General features: G+C 39.6%; 1 protein-coding gene across 2 annotated transcripts in view; it reads right to left on the bottom strand.

The window, feature by feature from the left end:
- mindy3 (MINDY lysine 48 deubiquitinase 3) overlaps nt 1–22,319 on the bottom strand; it is a 139,835-nt gene that overhangs the window by 55,362 nt on the left and 62,154 nt on the right. The gene's annotated exons all lie outside the window — the stretch shown is intronic.

Below are 22,319 nucleotides of genomic sequence, written 5' to 3'. Positions count from 1 at the left end.
CAGCCAAATAGAAACATATTTGTCATTTAGTGTAGCTAATTATGATTACAAAGTCATGCTGTGGCAAACCTTAAAGCTTGCAAATGCCCATGCTCTGCCATACTATACTATAGCTACAACATATAGCAATGAGATCTTAATTTCAGTGAATCAAAAACAATGAAAGATAAAAAAACAGCAATAAGAACAAGTGTTTCTTGTAACTTGCTTTTTACACTTCTAATCCTCTGCATTTGCATTAAAAGTATTGAGCATTTGTAAAGTAATCTTACCATAAGATCAGGGAAACAGTTTTTCAAATGTCTCTTTCAATTTCATTATATCCCTTTTAAGACCCAATTCAATGGTGGCCAGTTCCCAGTTATTTTCAAGGTCTTCTTTTATATTAAATCAACAATGCCAAACAATAGGGTACAAGTAGGCTTAACATAGAAAGCATTAAACTAAACTTGAATCAATGAAGGATGCTCAACAGCTGTGGTAGAGCTCAAATGTGATCACTTTTTACAAAGTAATATCAAGCAACATAGGTGACAACAGTGCTTTGCTTCCAGATGAGCTCAACGCCTTCTATGCTTGTTTTGACCGTCAAGACATGGATGAACCATCACAAACTCCCACTGATCTAATGATCCTGAGATTCCCGTCAGAAGCCGACATGCGAGCATCCTTCAAGATGGTGAATCCACTGGAAGTATCCAGACCAGATGGGATACCTGGCCAAGTACTACAGACCTGCGCTGATCAATAGGCTGGAGTGTTCACTGAGATCTTTAATCTCTTGCTTCAGCAGTCTTCAATTACATCAATGACTATCCTCCAGTAGCATTTACGTCCACTGTGACGAAGTGCTCTGAAATATTGGTGATGAAACATATCAACTCCTGCCTGAGAAGCAACTTGGATCTGCTCCAATTTGCTAAATGGCACAACTGGTCCACGGAAGATGCCACTTCATTGGGTCTTCACTCAACCCTAGAACAGCTGGACAGCAAAGATGCATACATCATCCCCTCAAGACTAATCAATAAGCTTCAAGACCTTGGCCTCTATAACTCCCTGTGAAATTGGTCCTCGATTTCCTCACTTGCAGATCCCAGTCAGCTCGGATTTGCAACATCATCTCCATCAGCACATGGGGTACCACAAGGCAGTGTGCTTAGCCCCCCGCTTCACTCACTTTATATTTATGACTGTGAAGCAAAGCACAGCTCCAATACCAGATTTAAGTTTGCTGACAACACCAATGCCGTAGGTTGAATCAAATGTGGTGATGAATCAGCATATAGGAAATAAACTGAAAATCTGGCTGTGTGGTGCCACAACAAGCTCTTATTCAATCTCAGGAAGACCAAGGAGCTGATTATTTACAACAGGAGGAGGAAACCGGAAGGCAATGAGCCAATCCCCATTGAGGGGAATCGGAGGTGGAGAGGGTCAGCAACTTTAAATTCCTCGGTGTTATTATTTCAGAGGACCTGTCGCAGGCTGAGCACATGGTGCAATTACAAAGGAAGCACAGCAGCACTGCTACTTCCTTAGGAGCTTAGCAGATTCAGCATGTCATCTAAAATCTAAAACTTTTATAGATGCGTGGTGGAGAATATATTGACTGGCTGCATCACAGCGTGGCATGGAAACACTAATGTTTTTTAATGAAAAATCCTACAAAAAAGTAGCGGATATGGTCCAGTCCATCACGAGTAAAGCCCTCTGCAACACTGAGCAAATCTATATGGAGCTTTGTTGCAGGAAAGCAGCATCCATCATCAGGGACCCCACCACCCACATCATGCTCTTCTCACTGCTGCCATCAGAAAGAAGATACAGGAGCCTCAGTACTCACACCACCAGGTTCAAGAATAGTTATCATCCCCCAAGCATCAGGCTCATGAACCCTCACTGAACTGTTCCCACAATCTATGGACTCACTTTCAAGGACACTTCATCTCATGTTCTTGGTATTTATTGCTTATTTATTATTATTAATTTTTATGGATTTGGGTTCAGAGAGCATTTTTCATAAGGAGTTAACTTGTGTTGCTATGCAAAGGTCATCTGCATAGATAAACCTGCGTGTGTTAGGAAAGGTCGGTTGGTCGTTTGTGTAAACATTAAATAGTAGAGGTGCCAGGACTGATACCTGTGGTAGTCAGTTCTTTTGTGGATGCCACCCACTCTTAATTCCATTCATTTCTACATAAAATCTACGATTTTCTTGGAGGCTTCTTATTACTTGGACTCTGGTTTCGTTTTTTTTAACATTTTAGATAATTTCAATAGAGGGCCTCTGTGATTCACAGTGTCGTATGCTGCTGTTAAGTCAACGGATACTGCCCCTGTAATTTGTCACATTTCAAAGCCATCCTCAGTATACGGGGTTAAGTTCAGGACTTGACTGCAGCAAGAGCGGCCTGGCCTGAACCCGGCTTTGTCTGGTGTTAGAAGATCTTCGACTAAGGGGGATATTCTTTTTAGTCTAAGTCTGAGTTCTGTAGTTTTTAGGAATGTTGGGGTCTTTACTGGGTTTTAGAAGAGCAACAACTTTGGCTCTTCTCCACTTCTTAGGTATTTTTAATAATCTTAGGTAACAGTTAAAAAGAGGCAGAAGCCAGTGGAGTACTTTAGGTTCAAGATGTTGAAGGAATTCATTAAGAATCCAATCTATGCCAGCAGCTTTGTTGGATTTTAGCTGTGATACTTCATCCTTCAATTCTTCTAGGGTGAAGGGGGAAGTTATTATTCCCATTTGAGAGAGCTGACTCCATCTCCTGATGTTGCTTTTTCTTTTGCTTCCGTTCCTTGTTATTTGGTCGACCATCCAACTCCAAATTACCTGGGCGCTCTAATTTGGATAGGACGCTCTCATTTGCCACCCACATCCAAAAACTCCGAGGGAAAATTGGCTCTCGCAATTCTCTCTTGAAAAAATTAGCAGGCACGAAATGGGGAGCTAATGCTCACACACTGAGATCAACTGCCCTAGCACTCTGCTATTCATCTGCAGAATATTGTGCACCTATGTGGGGCAGATCAGCCCATGCGAAGAAAATAGACCCATCGCTTAATGAAGCCTGCCAAATAATCACGGGCACTCTGCGCCCCACACCCACTAACATCGCTTACAGATTTGCAGGCATTGCTCCCCTAGAGATCCGAATACACACTACAACAAAAATTGAAAAAGGTAAACGGAACTCGGATCCACGGCACCCACTACATCATCATGCGCCAGTTTCCAACTGCCTAAAATCGAGGAAAAGCTTTGCTACAGTGGAGGAATTACTGCACGGAACATCCCCCCAAACATACAGGATTGATCTCTGGCAACAAACAGAAGCCAGAACCCCACCAAACAATACAGTGCAAGAAGACCCCACAGAAATGTTGCCAGACGGGGCACTGCTTGATAGATGAAAGTGGTGCACTCTCAACGGAGCGAGAGAGAGAGTTTGTAGGACAGAAGACAATATGGTGAAGTGGGGTTTAAAGGCCAGCGAATCCTGTGAGTGTGGTGAAAGGATGTAGAACATTGAACACGTTCTGCGCAACTGCCCACTTTCACCTGATTTAGCTGACACTGACCTGCTCAACACCAACCAAACAACACCAGAGTGGCTGGCTGTCTGGTGTGACAAGCTATGATGATTTCTTTTTATACTTGCTGCTTGTTTTCTTTAGCACACTGGTCGTCCGCCCTATTGGTAGTCTTGCATTGCTTCTATAATGGTTATTGGATTTATTGAGAATGCCTTGCAAGAAAATGAAATTCAGGGTTGTATCTGGTGACATCTACATTCTTTAAGAATAAACTTACTTCAAACTTTGAACATTACAACCTCAATTTCTTGACTGAGCTGCAATTATGTAGTAAGACACTCAACAGTTTGTACAATTTTTGTTTTACTACCAGATTAACAAAGTCAAGTGGAGGAGCCAAAATAAATTCAAGCCCTTCTTTAGATGAAATAAACCAAGATAAAAAATCTTTAATGCATTATTTTAAAGGAACACATGGGAATTAGCTCCAGTAGTCTGACTAATATTTATCACTGGAAAATCATAAATGTCATTCCACTCTTTAAGAGATGGAGACAAAAAAAAACCCAGGAAATTATAGGCCAGTTCGCCTAACTTCAGTCATTGGCAAGATTTTAGAGTCCATTATTTTGGATGAGTTTTGGAGTACTTGGAACCACATCATAAAATAAGCTGAAGTCAGCATGGTTTCCTTAAGGGGTGATCTTACTTGACAGGTCTGTTGATGAAATAACAAGGTTGATAGACAAAGGAGAGATAGTGGATTTTGTTTACTTGAATTTTCAGGCAGGCTTTGACAAGGTGTCACACGAGACTGTGAAGATAGGAGCCTATGGTATTACATGAAAGGTATTAGCATGGATAGATTGGATAGAATCTGCCAGTGACTAGTGGCGTCCACAAGGTTCAGTGTTCGGTTCACTGCTTTTCACATGTTAATGATCCAGATAACTTGATAACTTTGAGGTCAGGTTTGCGGAGGAGGGGGTACTGCTGGCAAAGTGACAGGTGGACACAACAGAGGGAAGTGTATGCTAATGCACTTTGGCAGAAGGAATAAAGGTGTAGACTATTTTCTAAATGGGGTGACAATTCAGAAATAAGAGCTGCAAAAGTGAACAGTGTATAGGAAAGATAGAAAAGTAGGTAAAGGGGGCGGCGTGGCCCTGATGGTAAGTAACGATATCAAATCAATAGAAAGAAGGGACATAGGATCAGAAGAGGCAGAATCCTTACGGGTAGAATTAAGAAATGGCAAGGGTAAAAAGACACTAATAGCAGTTATATACAGGCCTCCAAACAGCAGCCGGGATGGGGACTACAAGTTGCAGCTGGAAATAGAAAAAGCATGTCAGAAGGAAAATGTCAAGATAATTATGGGGGATTTTAGAATGAAAGTGGATTGGGAAAGTCAGGAAGTTAATGGATCTCAGGAGAGGGAGTTTGTAGAATGCCTACAGGATGGCTTTTTGGAGCAGCTTGTCCAGAAGCCCACCAGGGGACCGGCTGTTTTGGATTGGGTGCTGTGTAACGAACCTGAGGCGATTAGGGAGCTGGAGGTAAAGGAATCCCTTGGAAGTAGTGATCATACTATGATTGAGTTCAGTTTCAAATCTGAAAAGGAGAAGCTGGTATCAGGTGTATCGATATTTCAGTGGAACAGGGAAAATTACAGCGGTATGAGAGAGGAACTGGCCCAAGTCGATTGGAAAAGTAAGCTAAATGGAGGGACGGCAGAGCAGAATTGGATGAAATTCCTACAAGAAATAAGGAAAATGCAGGAAAAATATATTCCAAGAAGAAAGAAAACCATGAATGGAAAAATGGCACAAATGTGGCTAACGAGAGAGGTTAAGGCAAAAATAAAAGGAAAAGAAACAGCATACAAGGAAGCAAAAATTAGTGGGAAAAATGAGGACTGGAAGACTTTTAAAAACTTACAGAAGGAAACTAAGAAAGTCATTAGGAAAGAAAAGATGAATTATGAAAGGAAATTGGCGATTAACATAAAAAAGGATACTAAGAGTTTTTTTTTAAATATATGAAGAGTAAAAGAGTGACAAGGGTAGATACGGGACCGATTGAAAATGATGCTGGAGAAATTATAATGTATAACAAAGAGATGGCGGAGGAACTGAATGAGTATTTTGCATCAGTCTTCACAGTGGAAGACATGAGCAATATACCTGATAGCCAGAGGTATCAGGGAATAGAATTACGTACAGTCAAGATTACTAGAGAGAAAGTGCTTGGGAAGCTAAGCGGACTAAGAATAGATAAGTCTCCCGGTCCGGATGAGGTGCACTCAAGGGTTCTGAAGGAGGTGGCTTTGGAGATTGTGGAAGCATTGGAAATGATCTTCCAGGAATCAATAGACTCTGGCATCGTTCCGGAGGACTGGAAGGTCGCAAATGTAGTTCCATTATTTAAGAAAGGAAGGAGACAGCAAAAAAGAAAATTACAGACCTATTAGTCTGACATTAATAGTTGGAAAGATATTGGAGTCAATCCTCAAGGACGAGGTTATGAAATACCTCAAGGTGCATGACAAGACAGGCCGAAGCCAGCATGGTTTCACGAAGGGAAGATCCTGTCTCACCAACCTATTGGAATTTTTTGAGGTAATCTCGAATAAGATTGACAAGGGAGAGGCTGTGGATGTTGTGTATTTGGATTTTCAAAAGGCCTTCGATAAGGTGCCGCATATAAGGCTGCTTAATAAGATGAGAGCCCATGGAATTATAGGAAAGATATTGAAATGGGTGGAGCATTGGCTGATACGCAGAAAGCAAAGGGTGGAAATAAAGGGATCCTATTCTGATTGGTTGCCGGTTACTAGTGGTGTTCCGCAGGGGTCGGTGTTGAGGCCGTTTCTTTTTACGATGTATATCGATGATTTGGATTATGGATTAAATGGTTTTGTGGCTAAATTTGCGGATGACACCAAGATAGGTGGAGGAGCAGGAAATGTTGAAGAGACGGAAAGGTTGCAGAGAGACTTAGTCAGTTTAGGAGAGTGGGCAAAGAAATGGCAGATGAGATACAACATTGACAAATGTACGGTTGTACATTTCGGAAGAAGAAAAAATCGGGCAGATTATTATTTAGATGGGGAGAAAATTCAAAAATCGGAAGCGCAAAGGGACTTGGGGGTCCTCGTGCAGGATACCCTAAAGGTTAACCACCAAGTTGGATCGGCGGTAAGGAAAGCGAATGCTATGTTGGCATTCATTTCAAGAGGAATAGTGTATAAGAGTAAGGAGGTGTTGATGAGGCTCTATGGGGCATTAGTGAGACTTCATTTGGAATACTGTGTGCAGTTTTGGGCCCCCTATCTTAGAAAGGATGTACTGATGTTGGAGAGAGTTCAGAGAAGATTTACGAGGATGATTCCTGGAATGCAGGGGTTAACATATGAGGAGCGTTTGTCGGTTCTTGGATTGTATTCATTAAAGTACAGAAGAATGAGAGGGGATCTCATAGAAACATTTCGAATGTTGAAAGGGTTGGACAGAGTAGATTCGGAAAGGTTGTTTCCCTTGGTGGGTGAGTCCAGGACAAGAGGCCATAGTCTTAGAATTAGAGGGTACCCAGTTAAAACAGAGATGAGGAGAAATTTTTTTAGCCAGAGGATCGTGGATTTGTGGAATTCGTTGCCACATACAGCTGTGGAGGCCCGATCATTGAGGGTGTTTAAGGAGGAGATTGACAGGTATCTAATTAGTCAGGGTATCAAGGGATATGGGGAAAAAGCCGGAAATTGGAACTAGATGGGTGAATAGATTAGCTCATGGGGGTAGCTGCGGAGCAAACTCGATGGGCGGAATGGCCTACTTCTGCTCCTTTGTCTTGTGATCTTGTGAAAAGGTAAACTTGCAGGCTAAGCTGGTAGCAAAGCAGGCAAATGTAATGCTAAGGCATTATAGAGACTTGATCAGGTCACATTTCATGTACTGTTAGCAGTTTTAGGCCCCATATTTAAGGATATGCTGGCGTGGGAGGGTTCAGAGGAGGTTTACAAGAAAGATCCTGGGGATGAATGGGTTCATGGATGTGGAGCATATGGCAGCTCTAGGCCTGTACTCATTGGAGTTTATAAGGATAAAGGTGAGGGGTGGGTGAGAGAACCTGATTAAAACCCACTGACTATTGAAAAGCCTCGATAGAGTGGATGTGAAGAGCATGTTTCCAACAGTGGGAGAGTTGAGGATCAGAGCGCACAAAAGAATATCCTTTCACAACACAAAATCTGGAAAGGCTGTTTCAACAACCTCAATTTTTGATACTACAAAAATACTATTTGGACTAAAATATTAGTAGATGAACACCCAAGTTATATAAAACTACTTCCAGGGACCAAGTCTGCAGTTTCCCAAAGGAGACCCCTGCTGTCACTAAGGATAGGTAGCTAAACTCCGGGATTTTCTTACTTTCGTTACTTTGCTACATTCACTTCGGAATTAATCCAATAATCCCATTTCCAAGTCAAAAAGAGCAATGCTACAAACTGTGCTGCAGATACTACTATTTCCATTCACAAAACAGATTATCTGTGTACCATGACACAAGCCCAGTAACCAATTTTTCAACATTTCATACCACGGTCAAGAACAGCTTCCCACGCAAGATTACTGAACCTTTGGTTGATTTCCATACTCTACAAAATGAACTTGCAAAAACAAATTATATACACACATCTAAAGAAGTCTTGAACTATAATTTTAAAATATGAATATTGAAAGTAATATTATTCGTGGTTCATATAGTTTGAAATAGTTTCAAGAACAAAAACCTATGTAGGAAGTGATAGGTTAAAGAACAGCAAACCTGAACCTTGAATAAAAACTACACCAGCAACTGGTATAATAAATGGATTTCCGGAAAGAAAACACAAAAAAAAAATCAAATCAACAGCATTACCTAATTTAGAAACATAGAAAATCTACAGCACAATACAAGCCCTTCGGCCCACAAAGCTGTGCCGAACATGTCCTTACCTGAGAAATTTCCTAGGGTTACCCACTGCCCCCTATTTTTCTAAGCTCCATACACCTGTCCAGGAGTCTCTTAAAAGACCCTAAAGTATCTGCCTCCAACCACAGTGGCCAGCAGCCCATTCCATGCACTCACCACTCTCTGCATAAAAATCTTACCCCTGATATCCCCTCTGTACCCACTTCCAAGCACCTTAAAACTATCCTCTCATGCTAGCCATTTCAGCCCTGGAAAAAAGCCTCCGACTATCGACATGATCAATACCTCTCATCGTCTTATACACCTCTATCAGGTCACCTCTCATCCTCCAAGGAACAAAGACCGAGTTCACTCAACCTATTCTCATAAGGCATGCTCCCCAATCCAGGCAACATCCTTGTAAATCTCCCCTGCACCCTTTCTATGGTTTCCACATCCTTCCTATAGTGAGGCGACCAGAACTGAGCACAGTACTCCAAGTGGGGTCTGACCAGGGTCCTATATAGCTGCAACATTATTTCTCGGTTCTTAAACTCAATCCCACGATTGAAGGCCAATGCACCATATGCTTTCTTAACCACAGAGTCAACCTGCACAGCTGCTTTGAGCGTCCTATGGACTTGGACCCCAAGATCCCTCTGAGCCTCCACACTGCCAAGAGTCTTGCCATTAATACTATATTCTGTCATCATATTTGACCTACAAACTGAACCACCTCACACTTATCTGGGTTGAACTCCATCTGCCACTTCTCAGCCCATTTTTGCATCCTATCAATGTCCCGCTGTAACCTCTGACAGCCCTCCACACTATCCACAACACCCCCAACCTTTGCGTCATCAGCAAATTTGCTAACCTATCCCTCCACTTCCTCATCCAGGTCATTTATAAATACCACATAGAGTAGGGGTTCAGATTAGGCACAGATCCCTGAGGCACACCACTGGTGACCGACCTCCGTGTAGAATATGACCCATCTACAAACACTCTTCGCCTTCTGTGGGCAAGCCAGTTCTGGATTCACAAAGCAATGTCCCCTTGGATCCCATGCCTCTTTACTTTCTCAATATGCCTTGCATGGGGTACCTTGTCAAATGCCTAGATGAAATCCATATACACTACATCTACTCCTCTACCGTCATAAATGTGTTTAGTCACATCCTCAAAAAATTCAATCAGGCTCATAAGGCATGACCTGCCTTTGACAAAGCCATGTTGACTATTCCTAATCATATTATGCCTCTCCAAATGTTCATAAATCCTGCCTCGCAGGATCTTCTCCATCAACTTACCAACCACTGAAGTAAGAATACATATGAGAAAAATTTAGCTCTTTCCTAATTTGATCAGAGGTGGAGAGGATCAGTAACTTTAAATTTCTGGGTGTCACTATCTCACAGGACCTATACTGGACACATCATATAAATGTAATTGCAAAGAAAGCACAACAGCGCCTCTACTTCCTCAGGACACTGCAGAGATTCGGCATGTCATCCAAAACCTTAACAAACTTCTATCGATGAGTGGTGGAAAGTGTATTGACTGGTTGCACTATGGCCTGGTATGGGAATACCAATGCTTTTGAGTGGAAAATCCTACAAAAAGTAGTCAGCCCACTACATCACAGGTGAAGCCCTCCCAACCATTGAGCATATCTACCCGAAACATTGCCATAGAAAAGCAGCATCCATCAAAGATCCTCTCCACCCAAGCCATGCTCTTTTCTTGCTGCTGCCATCAGGTAGAAGGTACAAATGCCTCAGGACTTGCACCAACAGGTTCAAAAACAGTCACTACCCCTTAACTATCAGGGTCTCAAACACTCACTCTATTTCAGGAGTTCCCACAACTGAAGGTCTCATTCTAAGGATTCTTTGTTTCATGCTCTTGTTATTTATTGCTAGTTATTTATATTTGCACATGCACAGTTTGTTGTTCATTGATCCTGTTTACAGTTACTGTTCTATAGATTTGCTAAGAATCTCAGGGTTGTATGTGGTGACATGTATGTACTCTGATAATAAATTTTACTTTGACTCTGAAGAGATTATGCATGTATGTCCTTTCACAAGCCATTTATTTATTATTGCATTGAGAACAGACAATACATTCCTATTTCATTAAATTAATAGAGGGAAATGAATGGGCTCCAAATTCAACGTAGTGATCTGCAGGCCCAAATCTCCAAGTGCATCTATCATATAAAAAATGATAAAGCATATTTTTTTTTTAAAAATGTAAGCTAGTGATATACTCAGGCAATCCCTGCATTACAGCCTTCAGGTTACAGATTTGTCTTATTGCTTACTACTTACCAACAATCAGTGACAAAAGGCACTGCTTTTTGAACACAAACTCACGCAGGTGACGCTATTTAAAAAATGTTCTCTCTAAGCCACATGACGTGTATGCGACTGATGCTAATTAGAAATTGTTCAGAAGTCTCCTGTCTCAAATAAGCAGCATAGTGTCCTAAATATACACAGGAAATCCCAGCTATTTTCTAGATTTATTTTTGTTTTTTAAAAGTTGACCCAACTAAGCAGCTGCTCCAATTAACCAACAGCCCAATTAACTGGAATCCACTGTATATATAATCAGCCTGTGACTTACAACTTGCTGGAATCACTTACTGATGTTAAAGGTTGAGTAAAGATTGAATCTAGGCAAATGTAAATTTACAGATTCCATCACAGCCTGGAATGGAAACACCAATGCCCTTATCCGGAAAAGTCTACCAAAAGTAATGGATATGGCCTAGTCCATCACGGGTAAAACCCTTCCTACCATTGAGCACATTTGCACAGAATGCTGTCACAGGAAAGCAGCATCCTTCATCAAGAACACCCACTATCCAGGCCATGCTCTCTTCTCTCTGCTGCCATCAAGGTGGTGATACAGGAGCCTCAGGACCTGCACCACCAGTCACTACAGCTCAGCCATCAGGCTCTTGAATCAGAAGGGATAATGTCACTCACCCCAGCACTGAACTAGACTCTCATCTCATGTTCTTGATATTTATTGCTTATTATTTCCTTTTTTTCCCCTCTTTCTTTTACAGTTTGCTGTTTTTCTGCACACTGCCTGTTGTACTTCCTGCTGGGTGCGGTCTTTCATTGATTCTATTGTGTTTATTGTAGATACTGAGATTGCCTGCAAGAAAATTAATCTCAGGGTTGTATATGGTGACATATGTACTTTGATAATAAATTTATTTTGTAAATTGGCTGCTGTGTTTCCCTACACGATAATTCTTTTTTATTTTGGTTATAGCTTTAAAAACTTCAGAAATATTCCAGTAACTGTGTTCAGCTTTGGGACAGATGCCATGCTAGAAGATTCTATTCTGCCCCTCCTTGGTGCCAGCAAGCTGTTGCCTCATGCCAAATGGATAACTCTTACTAAGCTTTCAACACTTGGTTCAGCACCAAATGAAGTATCAGTATATAGGTAAGTTACAGTAGCACTTAGGAATGCTTCAAAAGATTAATGCTTTTCTCTATTTAGTCAGCAAAATTGGAAGAGATTGCAAATCAAAAAGTTTAAGAAACAAGTATTCCCAATTTCCTTTGGTCAACTGGCACCAAAACAGAGGGATGCAATGACTCACTCTGGGACACCACAAGTACCAGCAAAGATTCTTGGGCAGATGTGACAACTAAATGTTTTGTAAAATTGCCGAATAATGTAATTCTCTGGATCAAAAACTAATCTACATTGCAAATTCAACGGACATCATAGCAACTTCTTGTAAAGAGACTTTAATGAAAACGTGAATATAACCTTTTACCTTAAAAAGACAATATTTTTAGAAAAAATTAAGTTAATGGATTTTAATCAAGTTAGTTGCCTTACTGCCTTTAGTGCTACTCAACCTTTAATATCAGTAAGTGATTGAAAGGCACTGCTACTCAGAAGGATGAGGCGCCTTTATACATAATTCAAAGTTAATTTGCAGGTTTGATGAACAATTGGTTGTCTGGTGTGGAAGGCGAAACTCAAAACGTCTCAAAGTTTAATATATAAATTTGTAATCAAGCATAAAAAAGATAGAGTGAAATGAATTTTAAGCAGAATCACCAAGAAAGCAAATGCTACTCGGATCCCTTTAAGCACTTTCCAACAACAATATTGTAACAAATAAACAGGAAACAAACAAAATGCCTGAGTTAGAATGCTTAAAATAATCAAGGTGGGAGAAAGGGAGCTTAGGAGAATTTGATCTGCAGCTCTCACTTTTGCTAGATTCCGTATTTAAGTTAAACCATTTGTGTTTATCTAGCAATAAGAATTTTTTCTGAAGAATTGGACATAAAAGGGTAAAAATAAACAACTAATTTTAGAGCTACTTAAATCCGAAATGGAACGAATCTGCATAACAGCTCCACTAGATAATTTGGCATTTATTAAAAGTAAACAAATAAAACAAAAATAAACAGGCCAAAGATTCAGAGACTAATTGAATCTATGAAAGAAATTCCTGCTCAACAAATCTTTTGGGATTTGTTGAGTGTGAATAGATAAGGGAAAGCTGATTAATATGATGCATTCAGACTTCAATTAGTAACTCATACAAAATTATTGAACAAAATTAGAGTTCAGAAAGGTATACTGCTTGGAAAATTTGCTGGTGGTGGCAGATGCATACAGTTACAGCTCTTGTCCTTTTTGATGGTAGAGGTCATGGTTTGAGGAGATATATGAAAGCAGCTTTGGGGAATGACAGTAGATGGAATACACAGCCTTAATGCAATGCCAGAGTGTATCAATATTAAGTTGGTGGATTTGGTATCAGCTTTATCCTGGTCTTGTTGGAACTTTCAGTGCCATGCTATTACAGCTCAGAGTATCCCAGAGTTAAGAGTTCAACTCCGGTAGGGTTCAGTAAGGTATGTTTGTATGTCCTTCCCCAGCAATGTTTGGATTTTCTCCAGGTCTCCCGTTTCCTCTCACAATCCAAAGACAAACCAGGTAGGTTAATGGGTCATTGTAAATTATCCTGTGATCAGGCTAGGGTTAATCAGGTTTGTCGGGGGTTGCGGGGCAGGGTGGCTAGAAGGGCCGGAAGGGCCAACTCCATGTAGCTTCAATAGATAAATAAATGAATAGGCAACTACAAATACATAAATAAAAACTTCACTTATTCAGGCAAATAGATTGTTCTATCATGCTATAGACTTTACCATTTATCTTGCAGATGAGCAGATGGCTTTAAAGACTCAAGAGGTTAGTCACTTACTGCAGGACATACAAGTTCTGATCTTCTCCTGGTCACAATATTTATGTAACTCATAGAGATAAGTTTCTAGTCAAGGCTAATAAACTGAATCAAACTAAACCCTTAAAATCAGGAAGGCTGACTCAGAAGAAAAGATACAACTGAGGTTCATTTTAGACAAACTTCAGCCTTTTTCAGGTGCATGCTTTCTTCTGCCACATGCTCAAAATTAAGGCACATTGAATTTCTAGCCCACTTATTGTGATTAGTACTATGAACATCAGTCTGCAAAAGTTTGGAAATATCAAAAGATATAACTGCCATTACTACATTAACATGATGTCCAAAAGAAAATTATTTTCATCTTGCCAATTTGAAAAGCTTAACTTTCTATTCTGGCATTCATTCCTTACTTGGGAAAATCCTTACATGGACTTCAGCAATTGCAATATGTAATGCAGTATGACTGATCTTCTAAAACATGCACTTTGGTACAGCATGTTCCAGAAACAAAATTATCCAACTTCCTTTCAATTGCACAAATTTAATGTGGTATCTAAGATCTTGTTTTAGTAAAGGCAACATTTCCCAAAAGTATGTTATTTCAAATTCCTGCTGGTATGTTAAAGAAACTCAATTATAATTTCATTAAAAACAAAGATTTTATCCAGATAATAAAATAGAACAGTGGTTTTTGGACTGGTCAAGGCCTCCAAGGTTAAATGCTGTCAATAAAAGTTACATGTTCTCAAAATCAAGTTATGCAGTGAAATAAATCAAACTTAACTCAGCACTTCTTCTAAATGTCTAGTGGGAAACTCGAAGCAAATATAGGGCATAAAACAAACTAGATGAACAGACACAGTGTCTTGAATAAATACTCAGCCCCCTCAACTATTTTCACATTTTACTGCCTCATTTTCTAAATTTAAAATATTTTTGAGCTAATCTACAAAACATTGTGCATCATGTCAAAACAAAAGAAAAATTCCAAAACCTGTTAACCATTTACTAAAACTTAAAAACCAAACTCGTGAGGCTGAAAAAGTACTCATCCCCTTTCTAAGTACTATGTTAACTTTCCTCAGCAGCAAGATACCATTACCTTACTTGTTGATTTAATATTCTTTGATATGTTGATGTAGAAAATTGGAGGATCATCTGTTTTCAATGAACTCATAAGAATAAAGACTCCCTCCTTCTGTAAGGTCCAATCATATGGTAAATTTTCAACAGAACAGACCAAAATGAAGACAAAAGAGCATTCAAGACGTCTGGGAAATGGTAATAGAGCACAAATCTGAGGAAGGGTACAAGACCATGGCAAATGCACTGAACATATCTCAGAGCTCAGTGCAGTCCATCGTGAAAAAGTGGACAGCATATGAAACCGCAGCCACACTGCTGTCCCTCTAAACTTAGTTGCCAGAGAAGAGTGGACTCGTAAGAGAGGCTACTGTGATCCAACAGTCACTCTGAATGAGCATCAGAGGTCAGTAGCTGCAACTGGAGATGGAATTGATGGCTCTACAATCTCTAAGGTCTTGCACAAGAAGTATATTTATAGACGAGTGGCAAGGAAGAAGCCCTGGCTAAAAAAAAAGCAAAAGCTTGCCCTTAAAGACCTTACAAAGCATCACTTAGAAGCTATTGTAAAGATGCAGAAGAAGGTCTTAAGGTTGGATGAGATTAAAGTGGAACATTTTGGCCTCAACACTAAGTAATACATGTAGAGTAAATATAATACTGTGCATCATCCAGGTAATAAAATTTCTACTGTAAAGTATGGTGGAGATAGCATCATGCCATGGGGATGCTTTTAAGCAGCAGGGACTGGAAATCTGGTCAATATTGATGAGAAGATAATTGTTGATAAATACAGAGAGATCCTGGATAAAAACTTGCCAGCCTCTGCCAGAAAGCTTGAACTGGGGAGGAAGTTCATCTTTCAGCAGTATAGTGACCCAAAGCACACCACCAGGACAAGCATGGAGTGACTTGGTGAGGCAAACTGATGTCCTTCAGTGGCCCAGTCAGAGTCCTGACCTTAACCCGATCGAACATCTCTGGCAAGACCTCAATATTGCTGCCCACTACCACTCCCCAACTAACCTAGCACAACTTGAGAAATTCTGCAATGAGGAATAGACAAATCTTGCACCATCACTTTCTGCAAAGCTAATGGAGATTCATCCAAAAAGACTACTGGCTATAATAGATGCAAGAGATGTTTCAACTAAGTTATGAGCAAAGGGTATGAATACTTTTGAACTGCTGTCATTTCAGCTTTTGAATTTTTTAGTTCTTTATGCTTTACAATTTTCCCTGTTTTTAGGATCTATCATGAAAAAAAGAAGCACATGATTCCCAAATAAATATGATCAGTTAAATTTATCAAAATCCCTGATTGTGTATTCATTTATGTGAACTGGGGTTGGGGGCTGAATACTTTTTCAAGGCACTGTACATATTATGGAGTACATTATATTTTTCAAAAATATTAGGCCACCTATGCAAACTGAACAGTTTCTAAGAAATAAACCTACTGACCCAGTTCCATAAATCTTAAACTGCCATAATGCAAATATAAAGACTCTAAAACCATCTTAGCATTAATTCCACGACATGTGACAGGACATTGCACGAGTGTACAAAGCCGATAATTTCTAACCTGAAACTGCATTCCAAGAGATTTTATCTACAAACATCTCTAAACTGTACTACAAAATAAAAAGTTTAAAATGGGAATTGCTACTTTTCTTAAACAATATTAGTGTTTACATATAGGATACGAGTTGAATGTAGTAACAGCCTTCATATTTGTACTTTAAGACTAACACAAATCACACAATTATCATTTAAATAAATTAAGTAATATTTACACTGTTTTCACTTTGACACAAGAGTCATTTTCTCTTGTGTCAAAAAAGCCAAATTAAATCCACTGTGATTCAATGTTGTAAAACAAAACATGAAGACTCCGGCGGGGGGGGGGGGGCGGGGGTGAATAGTTTTTATAGGCGCTGTATATAGAAGTGGGTATTTTTACGTTTGGCTCATTTTTAGCATTACAGTGCAATGTTTTTCTCTACCCATAAAATACGCCCCATTGATAAAAACTTTCTATACTGACTGAAAACATTAACTTTCTGTCGATAAATTATTTGCCTGGTCAGCAATAAAGGGGCACTAAGCTCCCATGTGATTTGGAAACAGATGTTATATAATGAGCAAGCTAGGTATAAGTTTCCATACTTCATCACCTAAAAGATTTTGCACAAAGAAAATTAATCAATAGGATATACAGATGACACTCTAAAATAGCAAACCTTAAAAAAAAACTAATACCAAGTAATGACTCCTATTTCTTCCCCCATAGCAAAAGAGCTGATTCAACAGTAATTATGCCTTTAGAGACAACACACAGAAACAGGCCCAAGGCCCATCTGGTCCATGCCAACCATGAATCTCAACTAATCTAATCCCATCTGCCTGCATTTGGACTACATTGCTCTAAATCACACCTACCTATATACATTTCTAAGCAACTTCTAAATGTATCAACCACTTCTTCTGGAAGCTCATGCCACATACAGACCATCCTCAAAGGTTGTCTTTAACGTTATTAAATCTTTCCCCCTTCGGCCCAAAACTAAGCCCTTTAATTCTTGGCTCTCCAACCCTAGGAAAAAGACTGGGCACTCACCCTATTTATGCCCTACACCACAGTAAAGTCACCCCTCACGCTCCTGTGTTGTAGCAAGTGCAGTCCAAGTCTGCACAACCTCTCTCTAAAACTCAGTCACCCAAGTCCTGTTTACAGCCGCAAATATTTACTACACTCTTTCCTGCCTACTGCAGATACACCAATGTCATGTACAACTGCAACATAATATCCCAACTTCTATACTCAATGCCTTGACTTTAAGTCCAGTATGCCAGAAGCCTCCTTTAACACCCTGAATGCTTAATTTTATTACAAACTACCAATCTGCTGTTGATTTCTTATGTAATGATTGAATATCATCAATACCATCATCTCCTCAAAACTGATCAATAAGCTCCAAGACCTTGGCCTTAATACGTCCTTGTGCAATTGGATCCTCAGTCAGTTCAGATTGGTAAAACATCTCCTCCACAATTTCTGCACACTGAACTTCCATTGATTCTGTTATAGTTACTATTTTATAGATTTACTGAGTATGCCCACAAGAAAATGAATCTCAGAGTTGTTTATGGCAACATATATGTACTTTGATGATTAAATTTATTTCAAACATTAATGATTACAGTACATGCTATAGAAGAAAACAATAATGCAAACAACTTCTGGATTTTTTTTTAGTTTAATTGCACATTTATAGATGCCAATCATTGCTGTCTGCTTGCAGTAAATGCTGGCAGTTCTACACCAATCTCATCAAATTCTGCACCGCTATTTCAAAATTAAGATATTGCCACTTCTACAATTGGTAAGTTATAAGTTTATACTTCTAGTTACCTTAATGGATTTATACATACTGAACATTGTCTATGCATTATCTTTCCACTGCCTTGTTCAATCAGTGAAAGCTCCAGACAGCATGGAAGAGGAAACATTTATAGTCAAGCTTGTATTTCAAAATTAAGTTAATATTACAGCTGAAAATGGTCTTCAATAAACCTGGCCAGTATCTTGCCGGAAAAAATCTATTTGGATAAGCTACTGTCTCCACAGAATATGACAGTCCAGGAAGATTCATTCCAGAAGGCTCACTGAGGAATAACAGGATAAATGCAACTAAATCACTGATCAAGAATTCTTTTGTTAAAAAGAGTAAATCTAACTCAAACTATTTAAAAATTGTGATATGGCTATGTTACTGGGCGATATTAAAGCAGCATATATCACAGGGGTCCCATGATAGACTCTAAGGGTAGAGGTGAATAACAATGATCATCTGGTATTGTGAAATAAAATGACAGCAAGTTCTTGTCTCACACAGTGATTATCATATCCATTGTGCATCTAAATCACTGGAATCCACACAGAACTGTGGATAAATGGTTGAGGAAGACCCCAGTGACAACAACCTTTTTGGCAGTGAGCACAGACCCCTCTGCAGCCTCTGCTCTCAGAACGGTCTCCATTCTTGAAAATAGTCACGATTATGATAAGTGTCTCTGGATACACCCTCCTCACCTCAGGTGAGAATGCAAACTTATAATCAAAACTCCTCTCAACCAAATTTTAGAACTCCATTATTCATAACTTCTGCACTCAAGTCTTTGTTGGTTTTTATCCAGCACATAGTCTTTATAATTGATCAGTGAGAATTGGACCAGATCATCTGATGTCAAGGGAATGTCACGCCAAATACAGACTTACTAAGCGATCACCAAATTACTTTCTTGTAAAGTTATCTCCAGCCCTGACTCTCTGGGGTGGGCCTTGACATGCATGGTTGTAAATGGCCTTGACATTGTTGAAGGATCCCTGTGTGCCAAGGCTATCAGAGACTAGCTTGAATGCCAGTGCTTTTTCAATCAACAAATTGTTTTTTTAGGGGAGGGTTTTATGCAGATACTAGCTGTCAGACACTTGTAGAGTTATTCCAAAATTTACCAGTCACAATGGTTTCTGTTAAGAAAATTCAAGATACTCTTCATGAATGTCAATTATAGTGGCCACTCAATTTGTAACTTGTGTGTTTGAAATCAACAGGTTGTCTATAAAACACTGAAATGCTCTCCCACTCTGGAGGACCTTGAGACCTTTAAAATTAATTTTCAAGCTTATATGTTTCTGTTTCCATTGCTACTTAGGGTTACAGTTACTTCTCAGTTTTGGCTTTGTAGCAGTTAAGACAGAGTTGGTTGGCATAGAGACAATGCTCTGAGAAACTCTTGCAGTGAAGTGCTGGGTCTGGAATGATTTTCTTCCACCAAACAAAAACAGCTTCCTAATACAAGGTCTGACTCCAACAAATCATGATCATGATCTGCTGGGAGTAATGCCTTGCTCATTCATGTTTAATAGGGATGTTTGAATCCAAACTTCACATTAAAAAAGCATCTGAACTATTCATCTTTTTAGATTATGTTTAGATTATGACCTTGAAGGGCTATTACGGTGATCCATTACTATGGTTAAAAGATACACAATACTTAACAGAGATTGTAATGTTTAAAATGCTTAAATGGAGCTAAGTAAATAAGTCACCAAACCATATCAAGGCAGATGATCACAATCTAAGAAAAAAAACAAAAGAAAAGCCAAGAGCTTTAGGCAGCAAATTCCAGAGCATTGAGTGTCTTGGCAACCGAAAGCAAAGGAGCCTATGGTGAAGCAAATAACTCTGGGGATGAGCAAAAGGCCAGAAACAAAAGAAAACATATGAGAGGGTTATGGTGCTGGGAGGGATTACATAAATACTGCAGGCCAAGAACATAGAAAGATTTAAAAATAAGCAAAGGAATTTTAAATCTGAGGCATTATTTTATTAGGAGACAATGTAAGTTACTAAGAACACAGATGATGGTTGAATCTAATTTCATGTGTGTTAGGACATAATTAGCTCAGACTTAGACATAAGTTGCCTAAATCTTAAATTCATGTAAACCTTTTCTCAAGTGTTAATTTGTGTTCCAAATACTAGCAATAAGAACTGCACTTCTTTAAAAAATTTCAGGTTTTTCAAACACATCAATAGTTGCCAAAAACTATTTAATGGCTTAGTAATTCTGATACAATAACAAACAAATTATTACAAACTGTTTTATTTTTATTTCTGTACTCTTACGATTTGTGTGTCTCATGAATATATCAATCTTTAGTCCTCAATTTATTATCTACTTGCTAGCCGGTGACAGCATTTCCTCGAACTAAATTTTATTAGTAAAATCAAGACTGCAAAGAGTTCAGGTATGAATGTTGAAACTGACACCCAAAGCTAAAACTAGAGTCCAATAATGTTAGAACTAGAAATATGTGAGCTCAGTGATTGTGCAGATTACATTATCTTAAAATTGATTTGCTGGCAAACATGACACCTAGGTTGCAAACCATCTCATTCAATTTCAGACAGGTACTGGTAATGGAGTACAGTCCGCAAGACTCTAAGGCAGGGGTCAAAGTTGATACATACAGAAAACAAAAGAAAAATAACTTCTGTAGCAGAATTTTGAATAGAAAAATATTCAATCTGTTTCACGATTTTTAATGTACTTTGACCATATCTGGCAAAACAGTTCAATAATGACTAAAATAATGCTAGGTAACAGTAAAAAGGTGTATTACATTAACAGTAGTGCAAAATCTACCAATGACTGCTGAAGCAATGCGTTAATTGTTAGGCAAAATGAAAAAGAAGGGATTTACTTAGTGGAGATCTATTCTTTTGCCATTTCCTAGTTAGTGACACCCACAGAAAATACAGGTTTGCAGTCAGGACATTATCATTGCTATTGCAAGCCGTGTCTTGTTTCTGTGGAAACTTGATTTTAAAATGTTCTGGCTTCTTGCCTTCTCCAGTATTTTTTCTCCAAATGCCCACCACTGAAAATGAATCTTATGCATTCCAAGTTAGCTCAGAGGTGATACTTCTGGAGAAGGGAAAGACCCACTAACTATGAGCAGTGACAATATCGGGTTGTAAAAACAAATTAATTCCCACCAACTTCAAAAACCCACTCATGAGAGGATTACCCCGAAAACTACTAGGTGCAATAGAGGAGAGCGAAACCCGATGCTGCAGATTGGTTTCGTCTCTGTCAGTAGACCCATCAGTTTTAACTGATATAACAGCTGTCACAGCTTGCCTACTTTGTAAAAACAAAAGGCCACTGGGCCACCTTAGACATCCTGGAGACAATTCTAAGTAACACCATTGGATTTATACAGTTCTTTGCACTGTAATTTACACCTTTGGATTGGGACTACAGAGCGTCGTGGGAGCTGAATTCTGAAGGAAGGCAGTTTTTTAAAAACTTCTTCGAGTGCAAGAAGGGCGAGACTGCGCAGGCGCGTGACATCAACAGGACTGCGCGGAGAGTTTAAAAAGGCAGGCTGCTACCAACGCTCTCCTTTGGATTGGGACTACAGAGCGTCACGGGAGCTGAATTCTGAAGGAAGGCAGTTTTTTTTAAAAACTTCTTCGAGTGCAAGAAGGGCAAGACTGCGCAGGCGCGTGACGTCAACAGGACCGCGTGGAGAGTTTAAAAAGAGACCACCTTATACAGCAGGCAGCTGTCGAAGCGGGCAGCGGAGTGAGCGGTAGCAGAGTGTAGGGCTTTGGCTTCAACGGTAAACAGGAAGAGGCGAGAGTGAAGCTACAACTCTTTTTTCTTCCCCCCCCCCACCCCTTTCGCGAATCGGCCCGGACAGACAGGAACAGCAGGGCTCTCACAGCTAACGGTACGAGCTAACGGTTTAAAAAGTTCATCTGTCTGGCGAGGTAAGTGGGTGAGTTGACTTATTTTTCCTGTTTCATTCCTGTAGAATTAGGTAGCATGCCTGCAGGGTTAGTGCTTTGTTCAGGGTGTCAGATGTGGGAATCCTGGGAGACCTCCAGCCTCCCTGATGGCCACATCTGCACCAGGTGCACCG

This window comes from Mobula hypostoma, chromosome 3 (assembly GCF_963921235.1).
Source record: "Mobula hypostoma chromosome 3, sMobHyp1.1, whole genome shotgun sequence".
NCBI classification, from domain to species: domain Eukaryota; kingdom Metazoa; phylum Chordata; class Chondrichthyes; order Myliobatiformes; family Myliobatidae; genus Mobula; species Mobula hypostoma.
This window is presented reverse-complemented; position numbering and strand designations above follow the sequence as displayed.